Source organism: Mesocricetus auratus, unplaced genomic scaffold (genome assembly GCF_017639785.1).
Source record: "Mesocricetus auratus isolate SY011 unplaced genomic scaffold, BCM_Maur_2.0 Super-Scaffold_100014, whole genome shotgun sequence".
Taxonomy (NCBI): Eukaryota; Metazoa; Chordata; class Mammalia; order Rodentia; family Cricetidae; genus Mesocricetus; species Mesocricetus auratus.
In genome coordinates this window covers 15908797-15922692 of record NW_024429197.1, presented here as the reverse complement: position 1 = coordinate 15922692, position 13896 = coordinate 15908797, and the positions used below count along the sequence as shown (strand labels likewise).

At 51.2% G+C, this 13896-nt stretch overlaps 1 protein-coding gene across 3 annotated transcripts in view; it reads left to right on the top strand.

Annotated features, from left to right (window-relative positions):
- Positions 1-2661: 2661 nt before the first annotated feature.
- The window catches only part of Dlgap3 (DLG associated protein 3), a 65695-nt gene continuing 54460 nt past the window's right edge, over positions 2662-13896 (top strand). Inside the window, exon 1 of one of the 3 annotated variants that reach the window (XM_013120224.3) lies at positions 2662-2788. The gene's annotated coding sequence lies outside the window, so the exon portion shown is untranslated. Of the gene's footprint in view, positions 2789-3492; positions 3686-7087; positions 7493-13896 lie in introns of those variants that run through there. The other 2 variants (XM_040756603.1, XM_005079461.4) reach the window with 2 other exon arrangements.

The following is a 13896-nucleotide window of genomic DNA, read 5'->3' as shown; positions in this document are numbered from 1 at the left end:
TTTTTAAAAAAATCTTTTGGGATAGGGTTTTTCTTTTTTCTTTTTTCTTTTTTTTGGTTTTTCGAGACAGGGTTTCTCTGTGGCTTTGGAGGCTGTCCTGGAACTCGCTTGGTAGTCCAGGCTGGTCTCAAACTCACAGAGATCCGCCTGCCTCTGCCTGGGATAGGGTTTTTCTATGTAGCCTTGGCCATCTTGGAATTCACTTTGTAGACCAGGTTGACCTTGAACTCATAGAGATCTGCCTGCCTCTGCCTTCCAAGTTCTGGGGTTAAAGGCGTACACCACCACCTGGCATGTCATTTGTCATATTTTCAGTGGAAGAATCAACCAAGGAATTAAGGTACCTCAATTTCTATCCTATTTGATAGTTTTTTTTTCTTCAGATGCTTTTACACAATATGTATACCAGGTTGACTTTGAAAAAATGAACCTAAGCTGGCTGGTATGATAGTATATACCTTAAGTCCTAGAACTTGGGAGGCAGAGGCAGGTGGATCTCTGTGAGTTTGAGGCCAGCCTGGTCTACAGAGTGAGTTCCAGGACAGCCAGGGTTACACAGAGAAACCCTGTCTCGAAAAACAACAAACAAGCAATAAATAAATAAATAAATAAAAAAGAAATAATGAGCCTCCTTTCTCAGTTTGGAGGGTTGAGATAACAGACCCATGCCAACACACCGTGCTTGATTGACAGTTGGATGGATGTCTTTATTCATGTGTTTCTATCTGGAACTCTCCCAATCTTTGTGGTTCTACTCAAATGTTTTCTTTATGTGTTCTTGCCTGCCTTTCTTCACCCAGGCAGAGCTGGCTAATGCACACAGATTTTAAAATTTCATTATTTTATGCGTGGGTGTTTTGCCTGTATGCATGCATGTCTGTGTATCACATGTGTGCAGTACCCTCAGAAGCCAGGAGAGGGTATCAGATCCTTTGGTACCATCTTTTCAGATGGTTGTGATCCACTATGTGGGTGCTGGGAATTGAATCCGAGTCCTCTAGAAGAGTAGCTGATGCTCTTAACTGCAGAGCTGTCTCTCCAGGCCCTGCTTCTAGATCTTACAAATACTTTTGTGTCCACCCTTGATAGCCACAGAATTTCTAAGAATCACAATTTTCAGAGTGCAACCTGGGCTTTGGTGGCTCATGCCTTTAATCCCAGCACTCAGGAGGCAGAGGCAGGTGGATCTCTGTGAGCTTGAGGCCAGCCTGGTCTACTGATTGAGATCCAGGACAACCTCTAAAAAACAATACAGAGAAACCCTGTCTCAAAAAAAATTGTGTGTGTGAGAACATGTGTATGGGTGTGCTTGTGCATGTGTGTGCACATGCATGTAACAGTCAGTGGGCAATCCCTGGTGTGAGGTCCTTTAGTGTGGTGCTCTGAGTGACTGCACAGGTCAAATTCCCATGAAGCTGGCTTGGAGAGTCTTTATTATTGGTGTAAATCCATTGTTCTACTGATGACTGGAGATGGGTTCTCTCTCTCTGAAGTAAACCTATCTGATTAAACAGTAAGTTCCAGGACAGTTGCAAGGTGCCAGGTGCCAGGTGTAGTTAGTAAGTAGCTGTTGAATGAACAAATGAAAACTCCACCATACTCTTATTTTATTTTTATTTGAAAAATTTAAACTTTAAAAATGTATTTAATGTGTATGATGGTGGGAGACAGTGCACGCAGGAGCCACGATGCTTGTGTGGAGGTCAAGGGATAGCTCGGGAAAGTCATTCTCTCCTACCACGTGGGTCTTGGCTTGGCAGGTGACAACTGCTGAGCCATCTCATCAGCCCCTAGATTCTCAATTTTAAAACGCAGCTCTCCGGCAACAGTGTTAACAAGAAAGAAGAAAAACTATACTAAACGGCCCTGTTCATTCTAAGATGTCTTCCGGTTTACAAAATACATCTTAGAACTGACAGAGCATGGAGGTACCTTTTAGCATCCTACATGATGGCTGTTCTTATGCTCCGCGGGAAATGAGACATTTCTCTCCATTCTACAAAGTGTTCCTGGACCAACTTTCTATCTTACTTCCTCTGACATCTGTTCTTGGCTGAATGAACGCTGGGCATGAACTGTCTGCAGCCTCAGCACATGATTGAAGGGACAATGAAGTGGTCTCATAGGCGGCATGATAGTTGGCCAGTCTGTTCATCTTCCACTGGACGACTCGGTTTCCCATGGGAGAAGAGTTCTCCAGGCTCCTTTATGCCATTTATGTAATGTGGCACCTTAAAACATCTCCCTTGGGGAATGGGTGTGGGTGTGGGCTTGGCTCCAGATTCTTGCTCATTAGGGCCGGTGGCTTCTACTTTTCGTGCCTCAGTTTGCCGAGTTACTCAGGGAGGAGGGCCAGTGACCCCAAAGAGATACACAGAAAGAGGAGTCAGAACAGCTCCCAAGGTCTGTCCCTAGGGTGGTGGACTGTCTCCCAAGCCTCCTAAGCCCACACCTTAAGTTTTCAGTACCAGATCGCCCTCTACCCCAACTTGGAGCTTCTGAGGCAGCTTGCCCTCGCGCCCACCGGGAAAGTCAGAATCCAGAGCCCACCCTTCCCCCATCTCCTCAGCCCCTCCTCCTGCGGCTTCCCCACGCGGCCCCCTCCCCCCCATTACAGCATCGCTCTGGGCGCCAAGACGGATTCCAGCCAGGGACTGCTGCAGTCAGCTCTCCGCGCTTCTGCAGCCTGTGTCTTGGTTCCGCAGCTTCGCGCTGTGCTTCGGACAGTCCCCTTTCCCTCCTCCACCCCACCCCTGCCATGGCACAGCCCCTGGCTCGGGGCCCAGAGGTGGGCGGGCACAGTGGGTACGGGTGGGGCCCCCAGCTAAGACGGCAGGTATAGCGGGGTTCTCCCGGCACACTGGGGATTGCCTCCGCTGGCGGACTGTGGGTGAGGGACGCCTGTCAGTGACTCGGAGGCCGGGCACAGCGCCCCGCCCTGGCAGGGGTGGGGCAAAAGGGCTGGGGTGGGGTGGGGTGGGGGACTCCTCGAGCCCAGGCCAAGAGCCGAAGTCGGGGAGCATACCCAGGAAACTAAGGACAGTAGCCTGAGAGGACGTGCCTGGGAGGGGGAGGTCGTGTGTGACATTCAGGGTGTGACTGCCTCGGTGAGGCTGTGTGTCTCTTCCTAGCCATCCGCGCTCTGGGCTTGGGTACCCGTGCCCAGGTCTGCTGTGCGCGGTCGTGACACCGAATGTGCTGGTTCCTGGGTCCTCGGTGCACACCGACCCGAGAGACCTCATTCGCACCCCAGAGCTGGGCCTCCCCGGCGCTGTCGCTCAGCGACGCGGGCGCTCCTCCGGGACCGCGCCGGCCGCCCGCCGGCTGCGACCTCGGTCCTCGCGGGGCCGCTGCGGGGGCGGGGAGCGCGGGCCCCCTCCCTGTCGCGGGCTCCTGGCTCGGCCGCCCTGCGCGGGGGCGGGGGCGGGGGCGGAGCGCGCGGGCGGGATCCCCCCGCCTCCCCGTCCTGGTCCCCGGGAAATCCAGCCTCCGTGGCTTGGCCGCCTCCGGCTCCCGCTCCCGCGGCCGCTCAGCGCTCGCTCGGGGCTCCGCAGCCCGCGCGGCCCCTCAGCCGGGGGCTCCGCAGTGCCGGGTCCCGGAGCCCGCACTCGCGCCGGCAGCCGCAGCGCCCCCGGCCCGGGCCGCCGGCACCATGTAACCCCCGGCCGGAGCCCGACCGGGCCAGGTAAGATGCCGGGAGGGGTGGGGACCGGGCCGCGCTTGCCGCGCCCTCTGCAGCGCCCCCCAGGATCGGCCGGGCTGCAGCCCCGGCGCCGCCCACGCTCGGGGCTCCCGCGGCCTGGGCTCCGGCCCCGCGATGGGGGGAGGGGCTGGGCCTCGGCGGCCGCCCCCGACCTCACCCTGGGCCTGGAGGCCGTCGTGCTTGACCCCAGGGACGGGTTGAGGACCACGCGCTCCGCAGACGCGCTGTCCCGGCCGGGGCTGCGGGAGGCCGGCCAGCGCCCGCCCAGCCCTTGCCCGGCTGGAATGGAAGCTTGGATCTGGGAGGGAGGTTGGCTGTGAGGGGAAGTCGTGGTGTTGGGGAGATGCACAGAGAAGTTTCCTCTGCAGGTGTGTGAGCGTGCATGTATCTGTGATGAGGGTGTGGGTCTGTGGGTGAGTGAGTGTAATGCAGTGAGCGTGTAGGGTGTTACCGTCCATGAATCTGTCGACATATGTGTGGATGAGTGTGTGCTGTCACTGTGTGGCTGTGTATGTAGGTGTCTGAGTGTGTATGAATGGACGTGCATGTACATGTGCGACTATCGCTGTGAATGGGCCTGGGTATGTTGTACTGTGTGACTGTGTGGGAATATATTCAAGCAGGGTTCGCCCACAGCTGGGCTTTGCCTCGCCCCCATTCCTAGCGGGACGTAGCATGGGAAGACCATACTTTTTCGAGGTCAGATCGCCCCCTCCCTCCTGGATCTCCTTAGACTTAGACAAGAGCTCTTGGGGCACCCTCTGCGATGCTACTGGTGTCTTTTCCGCATGCTGGGTCCCTGCTGGTGGTGAGCCAAAAGCTATGTACCTGTGTGTGGGAATGGTTTCTTTTTGGAGGGTGGTGGTGGTGCTAGGACCTTGTGTCATTTCAGTAATGTTTGGCCAAAGGCTCTTAAGAGTCAGACGCTGGGGAAGGCAGGAGAAAGATTTGCCTTGTTAACCACTGGAGCAGGTGGCTTTCTCTTAGAGTTCCGAGCCCCAAATCTCCAAGTTCTGGGTCATTGGCTTAGCTCACGGTTCCAGGTGGGTCTGTACTTAGCTCCTTGAAGTAGTAGTATAACAGTGCACCTTTATCAGTCTAGGACTTTTGCAAATGCTTCTCTCTCAGTTCTTGTTTCTCCAACTGCCTTGGAAGCAGGTAGGACTGCCAGGTTTAGCCATATGAAATTGACAGTTGTCAACTGTTTCTTTTCCTATTTTTTTTAAACTGCAATAACAGCCATTCCACATGGTTCAAACCAAATGTGATGCCAGTTTACAGAAGAGAACATTGATAATTGGGAGGTGAATTACCTTTTTCACAATCACACATTGCTAGGCAGTGGTAGAGAAAAATCCTCACTGAGGTCTTCTGTTGACCCAAGGAACCCAGCTAGGCCAAGGTTAGAGAGTGGCACTTTCCCGTGTGTTTTCTCTGACACTGGATCACTGCCCCCCCACTTCTGTCCACTAGTCCCTGAGTGTGGGTCTTCTTCTGTACCCAGCTGTCAGTGCCTAAAAGAGAGAGATGAGGGAGAAGAGAGGAGGGAGGGGAGGGAGAGCTTCGTGAGTTGGCAGTGAATCAGGGTCTAAAAAGAGCTGGGAGGGCTAGGGTGGCAGGTGTTTCTAAAAGGAATGCGAACACAGGACGAACAGCCTCAGATGCAGCCCCCCCCCACTGCCCCACTGATCTGGCAGGCAGTGCCCACTGCATTTTGTGCCAGGGGGCTCACATCCAAGGAATGAGCTTGCACGGAACTATAGAATGATAGCCAGAGGAAGAACCTTACGGTTGACTAGGTCCAACCTCTTAATTACAAATTGGAGAATCTGAAAGAGAGGAGACCTACTCAAGGTCACACAGTGAACCTGTGGATTCCTAGGGCTAGTGTTTCGCCAGGTGATTTCCTAACCTTCGCAGTCTATGCTGGAACTCCCCACCCCCTTAAGAGCTGAGTGTGGATATAGGTAGAGGAAATGAAGACTCTATGTCTAAGGCTGTCAAGCCGTCATCCTGAGACTCTTCTCAGAATAGAGGCACCTACAGGTATTCCTGGGGATGGGGATGCCTGGCAGACCCACCATAGAGGAAGGCCATGACCTTGTCTTAGTTCCAGCTGCCTAGGGGCTGGCACTGCTCGGGGCTCAACTTCAGACTTCCTTCTTTCAGTGCCTGCTTTCAGCATCTGCCTGGCATGTAACATCTCTTCCAGCTGATGTTGACGCTTCAGCAGGCTGGGCTCATTTTTCTTCACCCCACACAGTTTCTGATGCATTTTGCCTCTAGCTGGGCTGACTGGTTTTTGTGTTTTTTTAAAATCTTATTTGGATTCTGATGGGTAGAGAAACTTCTGAGTTTTGTCTGATTTAGAAAGGATATACAGCTACCTGAACCCTTTCTGACAGAGGCTTCTAGGAGTTTAGAGAAAATGGTAAACATAATTGCCCTCATTTTCACTGGTGAGGGGACTGCACTTCAATGAGGGGCTTTCTGTTTGCTTTGGTTTTAGGTGGCTGAAATGAAGTGGGGAGGGTATAATCACGAAGCCTTTATTGAGACAAGCTTCCGAAGACTCCCAGTGTCTTCCCATCCCTGTGGTCAAGAAGTCTTCCCAGATTCTGATTTCAATCCCACTTGGGGGAGTCAAAGCTTTGTTTCTCAGTGGGGGGGGGTTGAAGAACAGCTGTGTACCCTCCACTCTGCAGGCATCATATCTCAATTCCCTCTTTATCCACCCCCTTCAGTCTGAAGGCTGCTGGCTCAGCGGGGCCTCCTGCCGTCTGGGGAGTCTGGGTTTGAGCTGGGGTGAGGCGGTGGCACCATCGTTATGGTAACGAGTTGCCAGCTCATCGTTGCTAATAACTTGTTGGGCCCCTGGGCTCAGTGCGGCATCCTTTCCTACTAACCCTTCTCCCCATGTTACAGACAGAAAAAGTGAGGCTTATGAAGGAGGGAGGGGTCTGGGAAGAGGAGAGTCTGGGAAGATTGGGTGGCCTTTTCCTTGGGTCCCTAGCTGGAGAGCCATGGGGAAAGAGGTGAGGTTGCTTGGGAGATGAGTTCTGAATGTGATTTCTCAGGTTTGATTTCTTGTTGTTGATGTGTAAATAGACTCATGCTTGTATAAACTTGTACATGCTAGCTGACATGTTCATGTGCATATATACAACAACCCACAGGCAAGCATGTTCCGAGCATCAGACCACACTTGTGTATGAATACTGCTTCTCCCATCTGCACATAAGGCACCCAAGAAATCTGGGTTTGTGGGGGTGTCCAGGTATGTGGGTGGGGATCTGATCTTTTTCTGATGCAGCTTCAAAGTATCTTGTTAACAAAGGGACAGAATGGTCCCAGGGTTCTTCTTCCTGCCAGTCCAGAGCTCAGGACGGCAATGGGTTGGGGATGGTATGGGGGACCCAAGCCCTCAGCTCTAGAAGGCTCCTGCCTCTGTGCCCTTTGAGCTCAGGTAGCCCCCGCCCCCATTCTCTATTCTTTCTCATCCTCTCCTCTTCCTGTGTGTAAATATTGAAGAGCTGAGCCCGCGGGGCTGATGTAGACATGGGGAGAGAATGAAATTAAAAAGGATTCCCTCGCCCCCATCGCAACACCCCCGTCCCACAGTCCCCCGCTCCAGCTTCTTCCCCTCACTCAGTGCTTCCACACGCCTCTCTTCCCCCCAGTCCAGATGGGAGCTGGCTCCTGCAGAAAGGGGGTTCAGAGCAGGGTGTGGGGAGCTGCCTCTCTCTGCCTCCTCCCATCACATCTGCCTACAGGGCTGAGAGCCCCCATGTGAGTACGTATTTTGTTTTGGGGTGGTGGTTCAGAAGGAAAGTGCTTTTTGGAACCAGCTGTGAGTGGTGCTGAGATGCTCAGGCTGAAAGGAGGTGGGTGGGGTCCTCTCTCTAGGCTTCTGGAGGGAAGCTCCAGTCTGGGTTTCTTTTCTCTTTTGAGACCTTCAGGGAAGGGAGGATTGTCAGGTGTGCCAGTCCACGGGAGCAAGGGTGGGAGCTCTTTCGTTGGGTAAAGCTGCTCTATTGCTCTCTGGATTGTCTGGAAACCCAGGCAGAGTACTGTGGGAGCTGTCCTCAGTGCTGAACGAGACTCAGCGGAGCTGTCCCGGGTGCTGAAAAAGGTTTGGGTCGCGGATGGAGAGGTGCCTGGGCAGTGTTGAGGGTGCACTAGAGAAATTCTCCCAGGTGACCCACTTTCCAAGGGCAGAGTCCCTTGATAGAAATATAAATTCTGAGGTCATTCTTAGGAATTTAGGCTTCATATTTGTTAGTGGCATTTGGTAAAAGTAATTTCTTTTCCCTATTAGAGTGCATCTTCCTCTTTCCAAAGCCTGTTAGTGTGGGGCTAGGAAGGGGCAGTACAATTGTGACTTTCTTCTTTTGAGATCATCACAGTGCAACAAGCTCATTGAACCTGCACAAGCTTTTCTCCTTTTGAACCCCAAAAGTTCAGACTCAAGACATTTAGAGTTTGAGTCTGGCAGGGTAGACCTCAGTAGTTGGGGCTCAAGAGATAGAGTCAGGATAATTAATTGGCCACTTGGTGCCAACCTGATAACCATAACTTTAGACTTGAGAACAGGAACCCTAAAATATTCTGCAAGCCTGCTTATGCTCTGCCCATCCCCAGCCCTATCTTGAAGCATCATTTGGGAGAGACTTTTGTTGGGGAGGAAGATTTCTCAGCAAAGGATTCAAGGAGTGGGTGGGGTTGTTCAGTGCCATGGAGAAGAGAAGGAGGAGGCTACTGGAGACAGGGCAGCAGGGAAAAAGGAAGAACTGGGGGAGTAAAAAAATATTCAAATGGAAGGACAAGGTCTGGGTTTCAATACTCAGCTCTCTGGATAGCTTTTCCCCTACTGACCTGCTGTAGTCATGTCAGGGTCATGTGCGGTATCTGGGTTCAAGGGGATAGAGCAAGGAGTTATTCCTCCAGGTCCCTTTCCTTGTCATCCCAGGGGGATGAGAGCCAAATGTCAAGAAATGCAGATGAGGCTGTGGGGGAACAACAGGCAGGAGGGGTTGATGGCAGCTCACCTCCCATCCCCAAGAGCACAATCAAATATTCAAATGGGATCCTTCTGGGGGGAGGGGCAGGGAAGGGTTTCTAGATGAGTCTGAGCAGACATTGGGTGTGGCAGGAAGTTCAGGACAAGGGAGGGGTTTCCAGAGGTCTCATAAGTCTCCCCTTCCCTGGATAGGACTCCTGGTTAGCAAGGGCCCTTCACCCATCAGGCTTTTGATGTAACCCATTAAGATGATCCCTCCTTCTTGAGCTGCTTGAGAGGAGCTGAGTTTTCATATGCTTGTGGGTGCTGGGAGGTGGTGGGTGTGGGTGTGGGTGCCTGTTTGGGGAGGGGAGGTGTTTGTGCTCCTCTCGGCTCCCTTGGTTACATAACAGCTTTGATAAGACTTTACTTGGGAGCTGCTGCTACTGCCTGAAGCAGTCACCCCTCCACCCCCTCATGGAATGCTCGGTGTCCACCCCCTTCTCCCTGGCCCCTTAGAGAGTCCTGCTATTCATGATCCAGTGCTCTAGCCGTTGCTTCTCTGCCAGGAGGTGTCCGCAGCTTGCCTTCCTGTCCCTGAGTGGCTTCTGTTGTGAAATACTTGCTTTTATTATTTTGAGCCCCGGTCATCCCCTTTACATTTCCGAGTTTCCTGGTCTACCCTCTTCCTTGTCAAGGCCCACAGGTTGCCTTAAGAAACTGGACACCATGAAGCTATCCTGGAGGGAAGAGGAGGGCTTTCCCAGGAGGCTTCAGGACACAAACTAGTTCATTTATTGTTCTTTCTCTGCTTTCAGTATCTTCAGTATGTTTGGGAGTAGAGAAACATTCCTAGAACTGCTCAGAGAGATCATCTTTTCACTTTGCCTACAATTAAGGGGATGTGTGTGTGGTGGTGGGGTGCCTCTTGGATGGGCAGAGTTATACCAACTTTATTGTTATCCTCACCCAAGTTGTCTGAGCAGATACTGTGCTTTCTAGGCATAAGACAAGAGTATTTCAGAGCCTTTCTCTAAAATGCCTTTCCCTGAGTGAGGTGGGAATGGGATGTGACCAGGAACTGTGTGTACCATGTGGCTAACAGGAGTCATTTTGCAAATTGGGAGGCTTGCAAGTTGCAAATGTAAGTTTATGATGTTAATAGGAAATAGGATGATGGGTTTCTCTGTGGATAGGGTAGAAGCCTGCAGAGGATCTGACTATCCTGTGAGTGGGTCTGTGATGGTATAGATATACATTCATGGATATACATGTGGGTACTTAATACATGAATGTATGTATGACTTTGTATATGTCCATTTATATATGTGACCGTGAAGGCAGCCAAACCAGCAGATGGGTGTGTGATATGCTCACCTAGGGGTACAGATGTGTGGCCAGGTGTATGTGAACATGGATATGAGGTGGTATGTATACTTACACGTGTGTGTGTGTGTGTATGTGTGTGTGTGTGATTGAGAAGCATCAATAAATGTGCATAAAGTTGATTCATAGAGAGGGAGATAGATATTGAATTTGACTCAACATTGGCTCTGTTCAAAAGTTATTTTCCCACTGGCTTGAACTTGGTCCACTCTGATGTCTGTGGCTCTTCTCCAGAAAGCAGGCCTCTCAAATTCTCATGTCCTAGGAAGCTATCTAGTTTCTATCACCATTCATATGCAGAGGAAAATCTTAAAGACAGCTGTGAAAGAGATTTGGTCCTGATGTTGTCCAGCTGCTGTGATGTTTACGGGTGTATGTGGGGAAGTGAGAGAGGAAAAATGTCAACTCTTTTCCAGAAGTTTCATGAATTAAGAACAAGTTGTGGCCGGGCGGTGGTGGCACACGCCTTTAATCTCAGCACTCGGGAGGCAGAGGCAGGCGGATCTCTGAGTTCGAGGCCGGGCTGGACCGACAGCCTCCAAAACAATACAGAGAAACCCTGTCTCGTAAAAAACCAAAAAAAAAAAAAAACCAAAAAAAAAAAAAAAAAAAAGGAACACGTTGTGGGGATGGAGAGATATCTCAGTGGTTAAGAGCATGGTTACTCTCCCAGAGGACACAGGTTCAATTCCCAACACCCACATGGCAGCTTACAACTGCAATGAATAAAATAAAAAGAACAAGTTGGGTGTGATAGAGGAAGAGGGCAGGGAATGCTGTTATTAAGGATGCTCTTAATATATACATGTGTATACATATGTGTGTCCATATGGGTCATGTGGCAATGTCTGTGTTACTTATCTATGGTATAGTGTGTACATTTAACAAGTGTGCTGTCTAATTTGCATACAACAACAAATCTATAGGAGTATACCCATAAATGTTAACACACACATATGTGAACAGTGTATGAAATATCCCAGCATGTGGTAACAGTGACCCGATGGCAATTTGCAGCCGTAAACCGCTGTATCTCACTCACTTGTGGTTTTGTGTGTGTGTGTGTGTGTGTGTGTGTGCGTGTGCGCGCGCGCGTGCGCGCGCGCGCATGTGTGTGTTTTGAGATACTCTCAGTCAGTAGTTCAGGATGGCACAGAACTCAGTATGGAGCCCATGATGGCCCAGAGTCACGGCAATCTTCCTATCTCAGCCTCTTGAGTGTTGAAATTGCAGGTGTGAGCCACCACTCCTGGCTCATCCAAGGCTGGCGTTAGCCTACCAATAGTCTTTGTTCTGTCACGTGTGCCTCACATAAGGCCCGAAGTCGCTCAGCCAATGTCTATTTTACACTGAAAATATCCACAGACTGAACTTGACACTCAAGATGATCCTCGACTTTAAGTGACTTACAGTCTAGGGAGAAGAAATGGGCATGTGAGCACATTGGGCACCATGGACCCAAGGAGGAAGTTAGGTCAGCTCTGGAGTGGGAGGGACGAGTTTGGCAAGGTAGGGTGCTTGAGCTAAAGCTTAAAGGGGGAGCAAGCATTTAGTATGTGAGCAACTGAGGGGAAGGGTATTACAGGGCAAGAAGCACCCGACTGGCTGGTGAGATGGCTCGGTGGGTAAAGGCACTCACCACCAGGCCTGATGATTCAATCCCCAGGGCCTACGTGGTGGACGGAAAGAGTTGCCTCCCTTATGTTCTCTGCCCTCTACACGCACACCATGCACACAAGTGAATATCTATTAAAATATTTAAATAAGCATGAAAATTATAAAAAAAGAAATGCCCCAGCTGGTATCCTGCCTCTTGCTCCATGGATTCAGGAGCTGGGCTAAGATAGGGCATACCTTTTTTCCACTCCCTTCTCTTTTCCCTACCTCCCCCACCCTTGTCTAGCAGAGAATGACCTTGAACTTGCAATCCTCTGGCCTCTACCTCCTGTGTGCTGGGATTACAGGCATGCACCACCATGATAGATTTTATGCAGTGCTGGGGATGGAGCCAAGGCCTTTGTGCACGCTAGGCAAGCACTCCACTGACTGAGCAAGATGTCTCCAGCTGTGGTCATCATGTTTCCCATCTCATTGGGAGTAACATCTGGAGAGCCTAGTGGTCAGGGCCCGAGGGTGTCAGATCATTGTCCCTCGCCTCCCTGGTTCCAAAGGTCTTCCTTTCCATCCCTCAAAGAAACTGGAAAATCCCACCTTGAGGCTTGATGCTCTCCTTTCCTCTCAACCCAAGATGCTCTTTTTAGACATTTATGCCGCTTCCTCCCTCACTTTCTTCAAATCTTGGCTCAAGAGTCCCTTTTCTGCAGAGGCCTCCTTCCCCAGCAGTCTAACTTAAATAGCCTCTTGCCACTCTACCCCCTCGCCCCAGTTCGTCTACATTTTAAATCTTCACTCGCCACCACCAGTTACCTCACATGTTGGTTTCCCGTCTCACTTTCCTCATTGGACCATAAACTTCCTGAGAATGGGAGCTTCATCTGCTTTGCTCACTGTGCTATTGACTGCGTCGGGAGAGCATCTGGTTCCGAGCAGGACGCTCTCCGAGCAGGATGCTCTCAGTTGATTTGTAACAAATTATAAAGGGATCACACTAGATGCCCATAGGATAACCAGATCAAGGAATGAGGCAGGGAGACCAGCTGGCAGTCTGTTGTGATAACTTTGATGAGAAATTAGGGTGAGGGTGGACTGATGTAGAGCATTAACCACAGAGAAGGAGAAGAGACATAGTGTACACATGCATGTACATGCATACATACACATACATGTGCATGCATGTATTTTAGCCAGTCATACTTGCCCTGTTTGGGGAAGACTAAGGAGGGAAGTAGAAGCATGTGGTGTGTGTGTGTGTGTGTGTGTGTGTGTGTGTGTGCGTGCTGTTTGTATGTCACAACTAATACCCCATGAGAAGCTGGACACCTTCCAGCTAACCCTGGCTGCCAGTCTCCCTTCCTTTTGGATCTTGGCACTACCAACCCACACACGCCCACCTCTGCCAGCCAGGCTGCAGAGGGCTGCTGAGCAGGGTCTCTGTGGTTCCATTGCTTTAGTGATGCAAAGCTCCTGCCTTAGGGAACAGGTGAGATTGCAACCAGGACTCTGAACAACAGGAAGGACCTTAGCAAGTCAGAGCCACAGCCACAGCCTTGGAGATAGAGAAGGCGGAGGGTGGTGGGAGCTGCGAGCTGGAGAGCTTAGGCAGATCTCAGACTTCCTGCAGTCAGATGTGGTATCCTCCCTGACCAGTCCACCACCCTCTCCTGGTGGCGTGGGTACCTTAACCAAAGATGCTTGGGAGCTGTTGGTCACCCAGAGCTGTGATGTGAAATCAAGTCCAGTTCTATAGGATGGTCTGGGGCTTGGCAGTATGGGAGGAATTTCTCTTTGTGTCTTGACAGATCATTCATTTCCCCCTCTCTCAAGAGAGCCAGGGGCTTTGGGCTTGTATTGTAGAATGGGGATCTAAGGTCAGACCTCAGGCAGGACCAGTGGGCTGCTAGCAAGAGGGACCAAGGCACAGTCTGTGATCCATGCCGGTGAGAACAACGAAAGGAATGGGGGTGGTTGGTCACCCTCCCTCTGACCTCTGGGGAAAGGAGGTTTTAAGGCTAAAGATCTTTTTTGAGTGCACCTCCCCCAGACATGTACACCTAGGGCTGGGTTGCTTTGGAATGGAGAGGCTGGTACCAGAACCCATTCTAGCTTGTAGGGTGGAGGGGACTCCTCTGCTGCTCTCCTCTCTTTTTGGGGCTAGGGGCTGGGTGCTGCAGCCTCTCCCTTCCCACCT